The 13,379-nt window shown below is 42.9% G+C and overlaps 2 pseudogenes across 2 annotated transcripts; both read left to right on the top strand.

The window, feature by feature from the left end:
* Positions 1–6,487: 6,487 nt before the first annotated feature.
* Positions 6,488–6,825, top strand: LOC308503344 (large ribosomal subunit protein eL43-like; annotated as a pseudogene). The gene has a single exon. The product of its transcript is annotated as a large ribosomal subunit protein eL43-like (transcript).
* A 2,193-nt stretch (positions 6,826–9,018) lies between these two features.
* LOC308504324 (olfactory receptor 5G9-like) lies at positions 9,019–9,937 on the top strand (annotated as a pseudogene). The gene has a single exon. The product of its transcript is annotated as an olfactory receptor 5G9-like (transcript).
* Positions 9,938–13,379: the final 3,442 nt, after the last annotated feature.

Consider the following 13,379-nt stretch of genomic DNA (forward strand, 5'->3'; position numbering starts at 1 on the left):
CTTTCTAAGGGGAGAGGATTCTACAGGGGGTCCTTCCTTGCAGGCAGAGAGGGGTAAATGGGAGAATGAGAGACTGGAGACTTTAAAAGGGATTCGATTGTTTTGCTTAAGAATACAAAGAAAAGGGATGACGGGAATGTGAAACCTTTCTCCTTTATGACTAATGGGAATTTTTATTAGGTTTTGTCATAGATCAAAACTATCCCCCTGGGACTCGCAGAACTTTCAGTCTCCCCAAAATATTTTCAGTAAAACTGTCGTTATTCATTAATCTTTTGTTGCATTAAATTTGCTTTCTGGAAAATGATAACAAAGTTCCCGCTTCAAGGTGGATGTAGGGTCAAGAACAGAGGCTACTCTGGTGCTCAGTCACATCTGAGGTCCAAGAATAGCCTATTGTATTCTGCGGCCCTGGAGTTCTTATCTCTGCCTGGACCGAAATGCCGAAAAATGTGCAACCTTGAAAGACAGAGACCCATTCACTCTCCTAGGTGAAACCAAAAAACCTTGTACTGTTTTAGAAACAAATTAATCCCAGTTGGCTAACAGATACCAAAGGAAGACAGCAATCCATTCAAGCGTAAATGAATCCTTTGTATAAACAACCAAACTTGAATACCAAGACTAGTGGGGACCTACATGCCCATTTAAAATTTCTCCAAACTTTGTACAATATGCCCCATTCTCCCAGTTGAACAATCTAATTGTTTGTCTAGAACAACCGGTGTCTGTAATCCCTGGATCTTGTATTTTTCCATTAACCATTTCACTACAGCTCCTTCCCCAGGCAGAGACGCTTTACTGATTAATTTCACCTTCAATCAGAAGACAGAAAAGTTCCACACACCCAAATTTACAGTTTAAAAATCCTAAAGTCATCCAATTCAGAAATTCTTATTTTTATTCTCTCTAGGTCTTTGTCTTTTCTTGCAGAACTGACATCGCTCATCTATAGCTTTTCCTGTGCATAATGGGATATGTTATATCATCTCAAATACTGATTCAAACCTTCAGGGAATGTGCAAAATACATGTACAGGTTATCTTTTCCCTTGGATCCTGCATCCTAGAATCTTTGTTTCTATTTGGATTTACTAGCCTCCATTTCAGAAATCCATCTGGATTAAGACCAGACTTTGGCATACAGTGAAAGTCCCACCACTATCTCCCTACCTTGAGATAACCATTGTTAACACCTCAGCATGTATTTTTATAGGCCTTTAGGTATATTGTTCATGCACACACATATATCAAGTTTTCCCCAAAATAAGACCTAGCTGGACAATCAGATCTAATGCATCTTTTGGAGCAAAAATTAATATAAGACCCGGTCTTATTTTACTATAATATAAGACCAGGTCTTTATAATATAACATAACATAACATAATATAATATAATATAATATAATATAATATAATATAATATAATATAATATAATATAATATAATACTGGGTCTTATGTTAATTTTTGCTCCAAAAGACGCATTAGACCTGATTGTCCGGCTAGGTCTTATTTTCAGGGAAACACGGTATACACACACAGGATTATATTGGACATCTGGTTACGTGACTTGCTTTTTTTTGTTTGTTTGATCTATATATTTATTCATGCCTCGCATTTATTGAGCATCTATTCTGCTCCAGTGCCCTCTAGGCCCTGGGAACACATCGGTGAACAAAACAGACAATTCCTGTTCTCATGGATCTTGCATTCTTGTGGAGAAAGCAGACCAGAAAAAATAACTAAGCATATTCTATTGCAGATGGTAATGAGTGATATAAAAAATAAGAGGGAGGGAAAATAAGGAGTTGGGCATTGCTATTCAAGTAAGATCAGAAAAATTCTCTCTAATAAGATGACATTTGAGCAGGAACCTGGAATTCAAGTCTCTCAACCTCTTCACTTCCTCCTTACTCAGCTTAGATTCTGTGATCAATCATTACCATCACTATTGTCATATACCTTCAAGTCCCTTGTCCCATTACCATTTCTTCTGTCCCTCCCTAGAAATTACCAAAACTGATTAATGAGCCAATCTCCTCAGATTATACCCCAATTCCCAGAGTTGAATTCTTCATCCTTACCTCCATAGCTTTTTCAATCAGTTGTATGTAATTCAAGAATTATAAGATGATTTCCTTTGCCCTGTATTCAGAATGTTTAGACTCGGACCTTCAATCACAAATTTCCTCTATCCAATGCCATGTAGCCTTTCACCTATATCTCCAGGGGGGCTTTACTTGCTCACTCAACAAGTTACCTTAATAGAGACCTACACCTAAAGACATTCAAAAGAATATCTGTTTTTCTATATGGCCAAACTGATATGAGCTTATGCCACCATGGAAAAACAAGGAAATTTTTAAAACATTGTTAGAAATACCAGGTTGTTGCTCCCAATTTCCCAGTCCCACTGTGGCTCAAAAAATGCGGAATAAGCTGAATGTTTAGTGTTATTATTTCTTAACCTTATCAGAGACACACAGCTACTAGAAGAATTTTAAATGCATCTAGAGGTAAATCTTAATTTCATTGTAAATACACAGTTATATGCCCTTGCCCTCTCTCACACTCATTATAACTTCCTGCCACACACCATCAAAACACTGACCTGGGTCCATTAATCACACCTGGGATTCCTCACCTACTTTTAGGTTTCCTTCCACCTGTAGAAGTAGGAATGAAGCCCATGTGGACTTTACTTCAGTAGCTCCAATATCTACCAAATTTACCAAAACTTACACAAGAAAAGTACCTATATAGTTCTATAATTCATCAAGAAATTGAATCCATATAAAAAAAAAAAAAAACCCTTCCCACAAAGCAAACTCCTGGTTCAGAAGTCTTCACAAGTGCAATTTCCAAACATTGAGGCAGGAGTAAAAGGAATCAGTTCCCAACCCTTTTATAAGGCTGGCATAACCCAAATCCATAATGTCAGAAGAACATATAAGAAAAGTAAATTATAGGTCAATCTCTCTCATGATAATAGATGCAAAAATCCTTAAGAAAAATGTTGCCAAATTACACCCAATTATAAATAAAAAGTCCCATTGTGATTTCTGGTCAAGATGGCAGAGTAGGTAAACACTGTGCTCACCTCTTCTCAGGACTACATCAATTACAACTAAACCATTACACGGCACAACCATTACTGAGAATCGCCTGAAGTCCAGCTGAACCCTACATAGAAGCCCTACAACTATGGACATACAGAAGAAGCCACCTCCAGACTGACAGGAGGGGCAGAGACACTGAACCGGCTGGTCCCACACTCATGTGACCATTAAAAATCAGGAGGTCCCAGCCACTCCCCAACCCAGGGTTTCAGTGCCGAGGAGAGAAGTCCCCATAACTTCTGGCTGTGAAAACTAGCAGAGATTGTGACTAAGACAGAGGGCAGCTGCACTTACTCACTGGCGGACTCGCTCACTCCAAGCTCCAACGCTGAGGCAGCAGCTCAAAAGGCGCCAGGGACATCCAGGGAGTAACTGAATTATCTGGCTTCAGAGTGAGGGCTAGAGTAACTGAATTATCTGGCTTCAGAGTGAGGGCTAGAAGGGCAGCTTTCTCCCAGATGGAGGAGCTGGTGGAAACCATTATTTCTTTGTTGAGCCCTCCCCCTCCCTGCGTCTGCACACAGGCAGACCCAACTTCTGAGTATCCATCAAATTGGCTATCATCTTTCATCTTTGCCACTCTACTGATTCCCTGAGACCACCGCCTACCCAACTTTCAGGCACACCCAAGCTGCTTCCAGTGGCTTTTCCATATAAATGGCCTGCTTTGGCTCATGCTGGGGACTTTCCTAAAATCTCTCAAAAGTGTATAAAACCCAAACAAGCAGCACCTGGCTTCAGCATGTCCCTCATGTCTGGCTGAGCAGCCCCTAAGCCCAGCACTAACAACAGCTGGCCTTGGTTCAGGGCTTGGCCTCTCAAGGCATCTCCAAGCACAGTGCAGGTGGCAGCTATCTCTGGATGGTTTTGTGGCTCATGCCAGGTGGCTCCAGGCAGATCAGAGACTGTGACTGAACTTGGCCTGCAGCAGGTCCCCTCCCAGGAGGCCCCAGGGCTGGCAGGCCTAGTTGTTACCGGAGAGTGGGCTCTTCTCAGCATGGTGTCCAGGTTTTTGGCATTTTGAACAAGTAATTGATTGACACACAGAAATAAAGTGGTGAAAGCAGTTTATTAGGAGCAAAAGTACACTCCAAAGGGTTTGGAGCAGGCTCCGAGCAAAAGAAGAGGGTCAAAAGGCTCAAAAAGGGGCCTGACTGGCAAGGTCTTGGAGTTTGTATCCTTTTTTCTCTAGAATGGACTGTTCCTTTCCAGGCGTGGGACCACTTGATTGACACCTGTGATTGACAAGAGGCTATTCCCTCATCTTTTTAGACTGTGCATGTTTCTTCCCAGAATTCAGTCTGTTATAATAAACTTTCCAGGCATAGGTATGATTTTATAATGATGGTATAATGAAACCCAGGTGAAATGAATGTCGTTGTGGCCTCTACTGCACAGGTGTAAATAGCCGGTTTAATCAAGTTGGGTATTTGATACCCATTTGTTCCTCATAGGTGTAGATAATTACACTGAAATGGGGAAGTTTTGGACAGAGAGGGGAGGTCTTTTGGGCAGTAATGCAGAAACCCAATGCCTATCGCTAACTGCCTGCCTTGTTTTTCCCTTGAGAGACTTGATTCCCTATAACATCTCTATGGGAAGTTGAGGGACAGGAGGTCTGGTTTTCTGTATCTGCTTCCTGCTTGGCAGGGGCATAGAGCTGTCCCTATCTATTGGGGGATTCACAGAATTCTACCCTATCTGATCTTAGATGAGAGGAAGGGGTCTCGAGATCCACCTGGAAGACCATATTGGCTTCTTTGGTTGTGACTGGCAATCTTGCTGGGGTATCCTCTGTATCCCCAAGGCCCCTAAATGAGGAAAAATAGATTTTAATTAATAAATCCATTAGCTCTATAGAGCCTGTGGCCATTCAACCAGTCACTTAGGCGTCAATTGTCCAGGAGCTGGGCCCAGAATGGGTTGGAAAGAACAGTAGGCTTCAATGATTACAATCAACAAGTATACTGGCCTGGGGGAATGTTAAAGCCTATTTGGTCTCTGGGATGGAATTATCCAAGAGTTAGGTCTGAAATGGCTTGGGGAATGTTGGGAAGTCACAGGCTTTTAAAAAGTTATGCAGGGATGAGAGACATTCTGTGATTCAGGCTAGGAGCAATCTTTAGTCAAGGATTCAGAAACTGATTAGAAGAGTACTCAAAACCAGGGGAAATTTTCTATAGTGAGGTGGCTCTCCCATACCACAGTGGCCAGCTTCGGACATGGGCCAGGGATCATCCGGGCACCTCCAAGGACGACACACCCAAAGGGCAGACTGGGCAGGCACCAGAGCCCCATTAAAGTGAACCCTGCACCACAAATATTTGTTTCCTCCATCATAATATTTCTTCCTCACTCCAAAACCACCCAGCATTATTAAGCACTTCATTCTTTTCAAAGCATCTCCATTTTTACCATCTAAGTCCTCCCGTAAATCCCAAAAGCCCAGCCAAGTGTTGTCCTCTGGACTTCGCAGATGAATACATAGGACTCAGCTTTCCCAGTGACTTGCCCAGTGTCACACTACAAAGCGTGGAAGAACTGGGACCATTCCCAGGTCTGGCAGCTCCTGGGAGAGTTCCCTGCACCACTCTGTGCTCCCAAACCCCACACCTCAGAGAATTAAGGACTCAATCCTGTGGCTCCTTCTTGTTTCTCCTCTCAGCACATTCAAATCCACAAGTATTTGAGTTCCCACAAAGTGCTGTGTTACAAGCGACATTTTTTAATGTCCAGATCTTTTGTTCATGGAAAGGATTATCCAAATCCATTTGTTAATTGATTATAATATTTTACGTTGTGAATTTAGAACTTAATTTTTCTTAGGCCATTAAATGCAATTTCCAAATATAATAAATTTAATTGTACATCTAGTAGTGTTGTTAAAACTTCAAAAAAATCACATTTAATCTTTGCTTAATGATCCCTTAGCCCCAAAATTTAATAGATTAAATCCCCCCAAATAATTTAAGCAGTGTTTACAATCAAATTCCCTTAAATAATTCAAAGTAAAGTCACCAAAAAAAAAAAAAATCCTCAGAAGCACATTCTCTTAGACATTTAAACACTATTTATAAATTTGATTAATTAAATGCTCTTAAACTTTTTAAACTACAATTACAAATTTAATGTACATGATTTCCCAACCCTTCACAGGCCTTCATAAGCATTTAAACAATTCCTGAAAAGTACTAAATTAAAATGTTTATATTTAATACATCAAATGTTCTTCTGCATTTTAGCAGTCAAATTATTTTAGTCAAATAAATTTAGTTCATTTGATTCAGTTAATCATCCTCCATATTTCGTCAAATTATGCAGATACGCTTAATTGTTTCACACACCTTAAATAGTATACATATTCAATATGTATATATTCAAATATGTACTCAAGTTCATACTAAACAGTATTGTTACGAAAACTTACCATCTTGGTTCTGACTTGGCTAAATGCACCAAGGAGGTCGCAATTGTTGGTAAATACAGGACCAATTATGGCATCTCCCTCAGAAAAATGGTGAAGAAAATTGAAATCAGCCCTCACACCAAATACACTTGCTCCTTCTGTGGCAAAACCAAGACGAACAGTCAAATCGTGGTTCCCGGGTGGGAACAGTAACTGGTGGTGTCTGGACCTGCAACGCCACTTCTGTCGTCACAGTAATGTCTGCCGTCAGAAGAGTGAAGGAATTGAAAGACCCATAGAAGCTCCACAATTTGAAACATTGCTAACCTATAATAAATGGGTTCATGTATGTAACAAAATTACTTTGGTTCGTTCATTTTATTAATTAGACGTTCTAGTTTGCATTGCCTTGATTTTATCTTTTCAAAAAAGACTTGGTAATTAAAATCCTTCCAATTTTTCAGTAGCCATAAAAAGTATCATCATATAGACACATCTTACACAAATTACCAGTATAAGGTGCAAAGTGTATATCCACATGAGAAGAGTCATCCTAAAGCCTCCAGAGCAACTGAAGTTACAAATTTATGATTTTCAGAGATTCAAGAGGAGGGTTGTGGATTCAGGGGTTTGGGCCAAAACTTCAGGACAGGAAGAAGGGGACATGGGTCCTCCTCCCTGGAGTGTTCAGCTCACCTAGCATGATAACCAGCTGAACCCCTCGAGTCAGGTTCTACTGCTATGACAACAAGGCCCTGGCTTTCAGCCCGTATTGGGTTTCACAATCCAGTGCCTCATCTCTCAATTATACTCTTACCGAATTTTTATCCTAATTATTCTCCAATTTTTATCACCTTTGGACATGTGAAATTGTGAACTCACCACCATCTAACTATCCTCTTTGCAGCCTGATTTGCCTTGAAGACACTCTGTATCTTCGTTACAGCTTTTATTCACCCATTCAACATCTGTTTATTGAGAGCCTACCATGTGTCAGTCACTGGAGATAGAGCAATGAACAAAATTGACACAAATGCCTGGCTTCATGGTCCTTGCATTCTAATGTCCGCATAGAGTTCATAAAGGAAAGTAATCAGTCTTGTATATAGCATGTTAGAAAAGAATTAGTCCTATGAGGAAGAAAATTAAACAGAAAAGAGGGGTAGTGAGTGCTGGGGCAGGGGAGGGGTTTCATTTTAAATAAGATCCTTTGGGAGGGCTTCACAAACAGATGACATTTGAGCCAAAACTTAAAAGAGATGAGGGAAGGGGTCATAGAGCTAACCGAAACAAGAGTATTCCAAGGGGAGGGGCCAGTTAGTGCAGAGGTCCTCAGCCACACCTGATATGTCTAAGAGGACCAAGGGCGCACATGTAGGTAGAACAGAGTAAGCAAGGGTGAGAAAGGGAGAGAGAAGAGAGAAGTAAAGAGACTTACGGAGCAGCAGAGTGGGGCTTTCAGGGCCTTTGTGAGGGTTCTCGCTTGCTCTCATGTGTTAACAATCACTATGGTTATTCCTCATACTAGGGACGTGGGATGCCAATCAAGAGCAATTGCAACAACCCAAGCAAGATATTTCGGTGTCTCACAAAGAAAGGGCGGGAAGTCAGTGTATATTTTGAAGGTAGAGCCAATATGATTTGCTGAGGGGTTCGATGAGGAATGAGATAAAAAAGGGTCAAAAGGGCTAGAAGAGGATCATTTCATAAGTTACATGACTGTCTAATCACTATGTTGTATACCTGAAACTAATATAATATTGTATGCCAACTGTAATTGGAAAATAAATTTTAAAAAAATAATAAATTAAAAAATGGCTAGAAGGTTTGGGATAGAACAACTGAAAGGATCAAGTTGCAATATTATCTAAGTGAGGAAGACTTTCTCATCTAATTGAAAATTAATCTATATTCATTCATTGACATCAGGCACGGTGATAGATATTAGGGCACAAATTATTGAGATGTTAAGTAACTCTCCTCCTACTAGGAGTAAGAAAATCCAATAGGAAAGATGGACTGGCATTTTTTTAATGTGAAATTATAGTGCCATTACTTCAACTAAAGGAGTATCTGTGAAATTTAGGGAAGAGGAAAAGGGAACAGACCTCTAAGCTGGCTTTGGAGAGACCAAAGGACCATCCAAGAAGAATGTATAAAACATGGAAAGGCATAGACATTTGCAATAACGTGGTGTGTTTGTAGAAGTTGTTCAGAATTTCTAGAGGGTAAACTGAGAGCAGGGTAGCATGGAGGTGTTTCACAGAGGACATTTGGAAGGCTAAAGAATTTAGACATTATCCTAAGAGGGACAGGGAACCCTGAGCACATAAGCGCGAGTGTGACACGATGGGATTGATGTGGGATTTAGGGCAGTCTGATACATCCGTTTTTCAGTTGTAGAAGAGGTTAAAGGCTACCTCTGATGAGAATGTTAACATTTTTGTTTCTCTGCCTCTTGTTCATTGCCATGTGGGAAACACACCAGTGGCATGGCATTGGGGCAGAATCACACCAGTGACGAGGTTCATCCTGCTGGGCCTCACAGACCGGGCAGACCAACAACAATTCCTCTTTGCCATCTTCCTGCTGATGTCTGGTGACTGATGCGCCCCCTGGGTGTGACAGACCTGATAGCCGCCAGCTCCACCCTCCACACCCCCATGCACTTCCTCCCGGGTGTGCTCTCCTTCCTTGACATCTGCACTTCCTCCCTGTTCACCCTCAGGCTGCTGATCAGCTTTCTCACCGCTGACCAGTCCATCGCCTTTGTGGGCTGTGTGGTCCAGATGGCCCTCGTGACCCTCCATGGCACAGGGGCGTATCTGCTCCCAGCGATCATGGCCTGTGACCGATGTATAGCCATCTGCCACCTTCTCCTCTCCCATCCCACTGTGTCCAAGCACTTGTGTGTCCAGCTGGTGGTGATTACCTATGCTATGTGATGTTCATTTCCATTCTGCAGACAGGGAATGCCTTCGTCCTGCCCTACCGTGGTCCAGCATCACAGGTCACTACTTCTGTGACATGCCCCCTGTGCTTGCTCAGACTCCACTGTGGCCAATATCATCGTGCTCTTCTTTTCTGTCTTCGTCACCGTCCCCATTGTCAGTTATCTCACTCCTACATCCTGGTCACAATCAGTAGGCTGAGGTCCTTGGAGGCCCAGCACAAGGCCTTCTCCCCTTGCGCCTCCCCCCTCACTGCCCTGCCCCTCTTCTGTGGGTCTGTGTTCCAGGTCCACGGCCAACCCAACCCCGAAAGTGCTTCCGCCTATAACGAGGTCCTGTCTGTGTTCTACGGCATTGTCATCCCCGTGCTGAATCCCCTGGTCTACAGCCTACAGAATAAGGAATCGAGGCTGCGGTACAAGTTAGCGTCCTTAACCCAAGCAGAAAAGGAATTTGTTAGAAAGGTGTCTGGTAGCTCATAAACTGGAGAAGCCTAGAGAACCCAGCTGAGACACAAACCAAGAGAGGCCAGGCTCTGCTAAGAGCCTGCCACAAGAATGGTTCATGCAGGCTGCCATCACAGGGCAGCATCGCCTTTGGGCATCCTGCATTGCTATGGCTAGCCCTGCTGCCCCTGGGCACGCACCATGGCTCAGCTGCTGGACAAAGCCCCCCACACCAGGCACCACGCCACCCTCTGAAGCCTCCAATCACATATCATCTCTAACTGACCTTAAACCTTTTTATCACTCCCTGCAGTTCAAGTCCTTTTTGGTAACAGATATTCTACAGCCCTCAATATACTACACGCACCATGGACGTCTTACATCCACTGATACCCTACATCCACACGCCTTGAGGGTCTTGAGGGGTAGAAATGGGACCTCCTTTCACTTCAGGAGTGGGAGTCTGATCCTATCTGCCTCCTGTCTTGAGAGTTTCCAAATATAGAAAGGACTATTGAATGCCAAACAGTAAAAATGACATATTTCAACCAGAGCAACCTTCCTTACGAGGCCCTACAGGGAATATTGCCCTTCTGAATACATGATATTAGAGAAATGATCCATGTGGGGTTTGAGTACAGGAAGGAGACAGTAATCACTTGGTTCTGTGGGCGAGAAAGGAGCCCCCAGTACAGAAACCTCCACGATAATTAGCCAGGGACCAGAATGTGCTCTACAGTAATAAAAAAACTATCATTTCTACATAAATGGCCAATTTAAAATAAGAAGCTGAAAGACCATATAACTTTTTTCAATCAAAAGCAAATTACCTTTATGCCTTTAGACACCCTTTTTTATTGTAACAGAAATCAATCTTACTAATTAAAAGGGGGGAAAAGAGGTGGGATTTATTGTGAAACCCAGATGTCAGCTGAGGTTCAATATCTTTTGAGATTCAAATAAAATTGGCTTGAACCCCGTTCCAGGTGAGGTAGAATCTTCACATCCCTGCCGACCTATCTGGGAAATCTGAGGAAATAGGGGTGGGGTTTAAATGGCTTTTGTTTCACTTGGTCACCTCTAGCTCTGAGTTCCTAAATCCACAGAATTACTTCAGTTTATGAATAACCTGGGGAGAGGGAGAAATAAGCATGGCACTAAGAAGGTGAATGGTGTAAATGGGGAAGAGGGAAATACAAAACCTGACCACTGTAGGGCCTGGTGGGGAGGAAACCGGGGGAGGTTTAGGTGAGTTGGGTTGAACCAGCACCGCTGTGCGTGAGACCCATGAACACAGAGAAGCAATTGCATCTCTACCAAAGGAAACTCTCGTATTCACCTGTAGCTTCACAGGTGTCAGAGTGCAGCAACACTTTCTTAGACCTGTTGATCAATGCTTAATGATGATACTAGAATAATCTCCTGGCTTTATGTACAGATTGGGGGTAGTTTTTCTTAAGATACTGTATTAGTTAGTACTCTCCCGAGAAACAGAATCAGTAAGAGATGATACATAGATAGATAGATAGAGATGATGTACAGATATATAGACATAGATGATATATAGATGCTATAGATATAATAGACGTATACATAAGCTATAGATATGTAGATATAAGAGGAGATTTATTACAGGAATTGGCTCACACAATTATGGAGGCTGACAAGTCCCATAATACACCATCTGCAAACTAGAGAAACAGGAAAGCCAGTGGTGTAATTCAGTCTGAATCCAAAGGCCTGAAAACTGGTGGGGGGCTAATGGTGTAAGTCCTGGTGAAAACCCAAAGGCCCAGGAACCGGGAGCACTGATGTGCTCCTGAGGGCAGGAAGAAAAGGATGTCCCAGCTCAAGCAAAAGAAGCAAACTTGACCTTCCTCCACCATTTTGTTCTATTCAAGCCCTCAGCAGATTGGATGGTGCCCACCAGCATTGTGATGATAATCTTCTTTACTCCGTCTACTGATTCAAAAGCTAATCTCTTCAGGAAACCTCTCATAGACACACCCAGAAATAATTTTTTACTGGCTATTCAGGCACCCCATAGCCCAGTCGAGTTAACACATAAAATTAAACATCACACACACTAAGACTATAGCAGGTCCAGACAGTCCCCTACCACCATCAGTACCCCAACACTCCAACCCAGACTCAGAATTTTAGGGACTGAAATCTTTTCATGAAAATAAGTTGTATTCTTTCCTTTCCTTTAAATAATAATTTCCCTTGGGGCCAAGGAGACACAAAGGAGCAGGGAACAGAGAAGGAAGTGCCAACCCCTCCTTCATCACCCTAGTAAACTCTGATTCTGCCTCCTAATCTCACCAATTCCTGAGCATCCATCACCCCACAGCCCTGGAAAACTGAGTCACAAACTAAGAAGTAAGCAGGCTTCCCAGAAATTGATTGGTGGGTGACCTAAGAGGAATGGAGGGAAGACAAGGCAGAGGGGTGAGTATAGGAGCAGATGGTGACATGGCAAAGTTTGCCCAGGGAGACAAGGTACCCAGCTCCTTTGGCGTCACACACACTGCCATCTCCTCCCTTCTCCCTTCCTCTGAAACCACCTGGCACTGAACAGAACAGGGGTCATTGAAATGTTACCGGGAAATTAGGTCAGATGTCATCTCTCTCAAGAGCATTGGAATTAATCTTTTATTTACACTATGTCTTAAGACCAGCAGCGCCCACCTGGTACCTGAAGATCTGGAACTTTCTATTGGATGGAAGTGAAGCCAAAGGTAAAGTAACAGTTCAGATCCAGTCGCAGTTGCCAAAAGGAGGACTAGTCTGTCCTGGCCAGGCAGCCACAGCACTGGGCTACAGCAGACCCCCGTGCTGGCAAACAGTCAATGTTGAATGAATGATTCAACGACACTGTCTCTATCACCTGAGGGAAACTCAGTTAGCCTTGCTGGGCGTCAGGTCTGTCCTATGAGGAACAGAGATGATCCCCAAATCTTCTGTTTACAAATGGAAAAGGGGGTAAAACGCTTTGAATCTCCTGGATGTTAATCTTGTTCTCAAGGGTCTCAAACTCATTCCAACTAATCCTAGAAGCCCTGGGAGGAGAGACGCTGCAATGAAGTGGGGAATCAGGCCTGGCGTTGGGATCTTTCGTGGAAAACTCAGGCTTTCCAGCAGTTGACAGCTACCACTCACCAAGTGTCCTATCCCTCCAGGCATCACTTCCAGGGACAAGTTGGGGCAGGATGGAAGATATCAAATGTAGGTGAGACAGAGGCCTTCCTGTAGAGAAAGAATCCAAGACAATCTAAGGACATCGCCAGCTAGAGCTGGTCGGAAGCAAGTAGTATCACAAAGGACAGATGGGCAGGTCCTCTCCAGAACATTCTTGGATCCTGTCAGAGAGTGGCCATCCTCCCTTCTCCACAGATCAGGGTACTGGACACTGTTCCCCCACCTCTACACCAAGAGTGTCATAGACGCAGTTTC

Source organism: Rhinolophus hipposideros, assembly GCF_964194185.1.
Source record: "Rhinolophus hipposideros genome assembly, chromosome: 10".
Lineage (NCBI taxonomy): Eukaryota > Metazoa > Chordata > Mammalia > Chiroptera > Rhinolophidae > Rhinolophus > Rhinolophus hipposideros.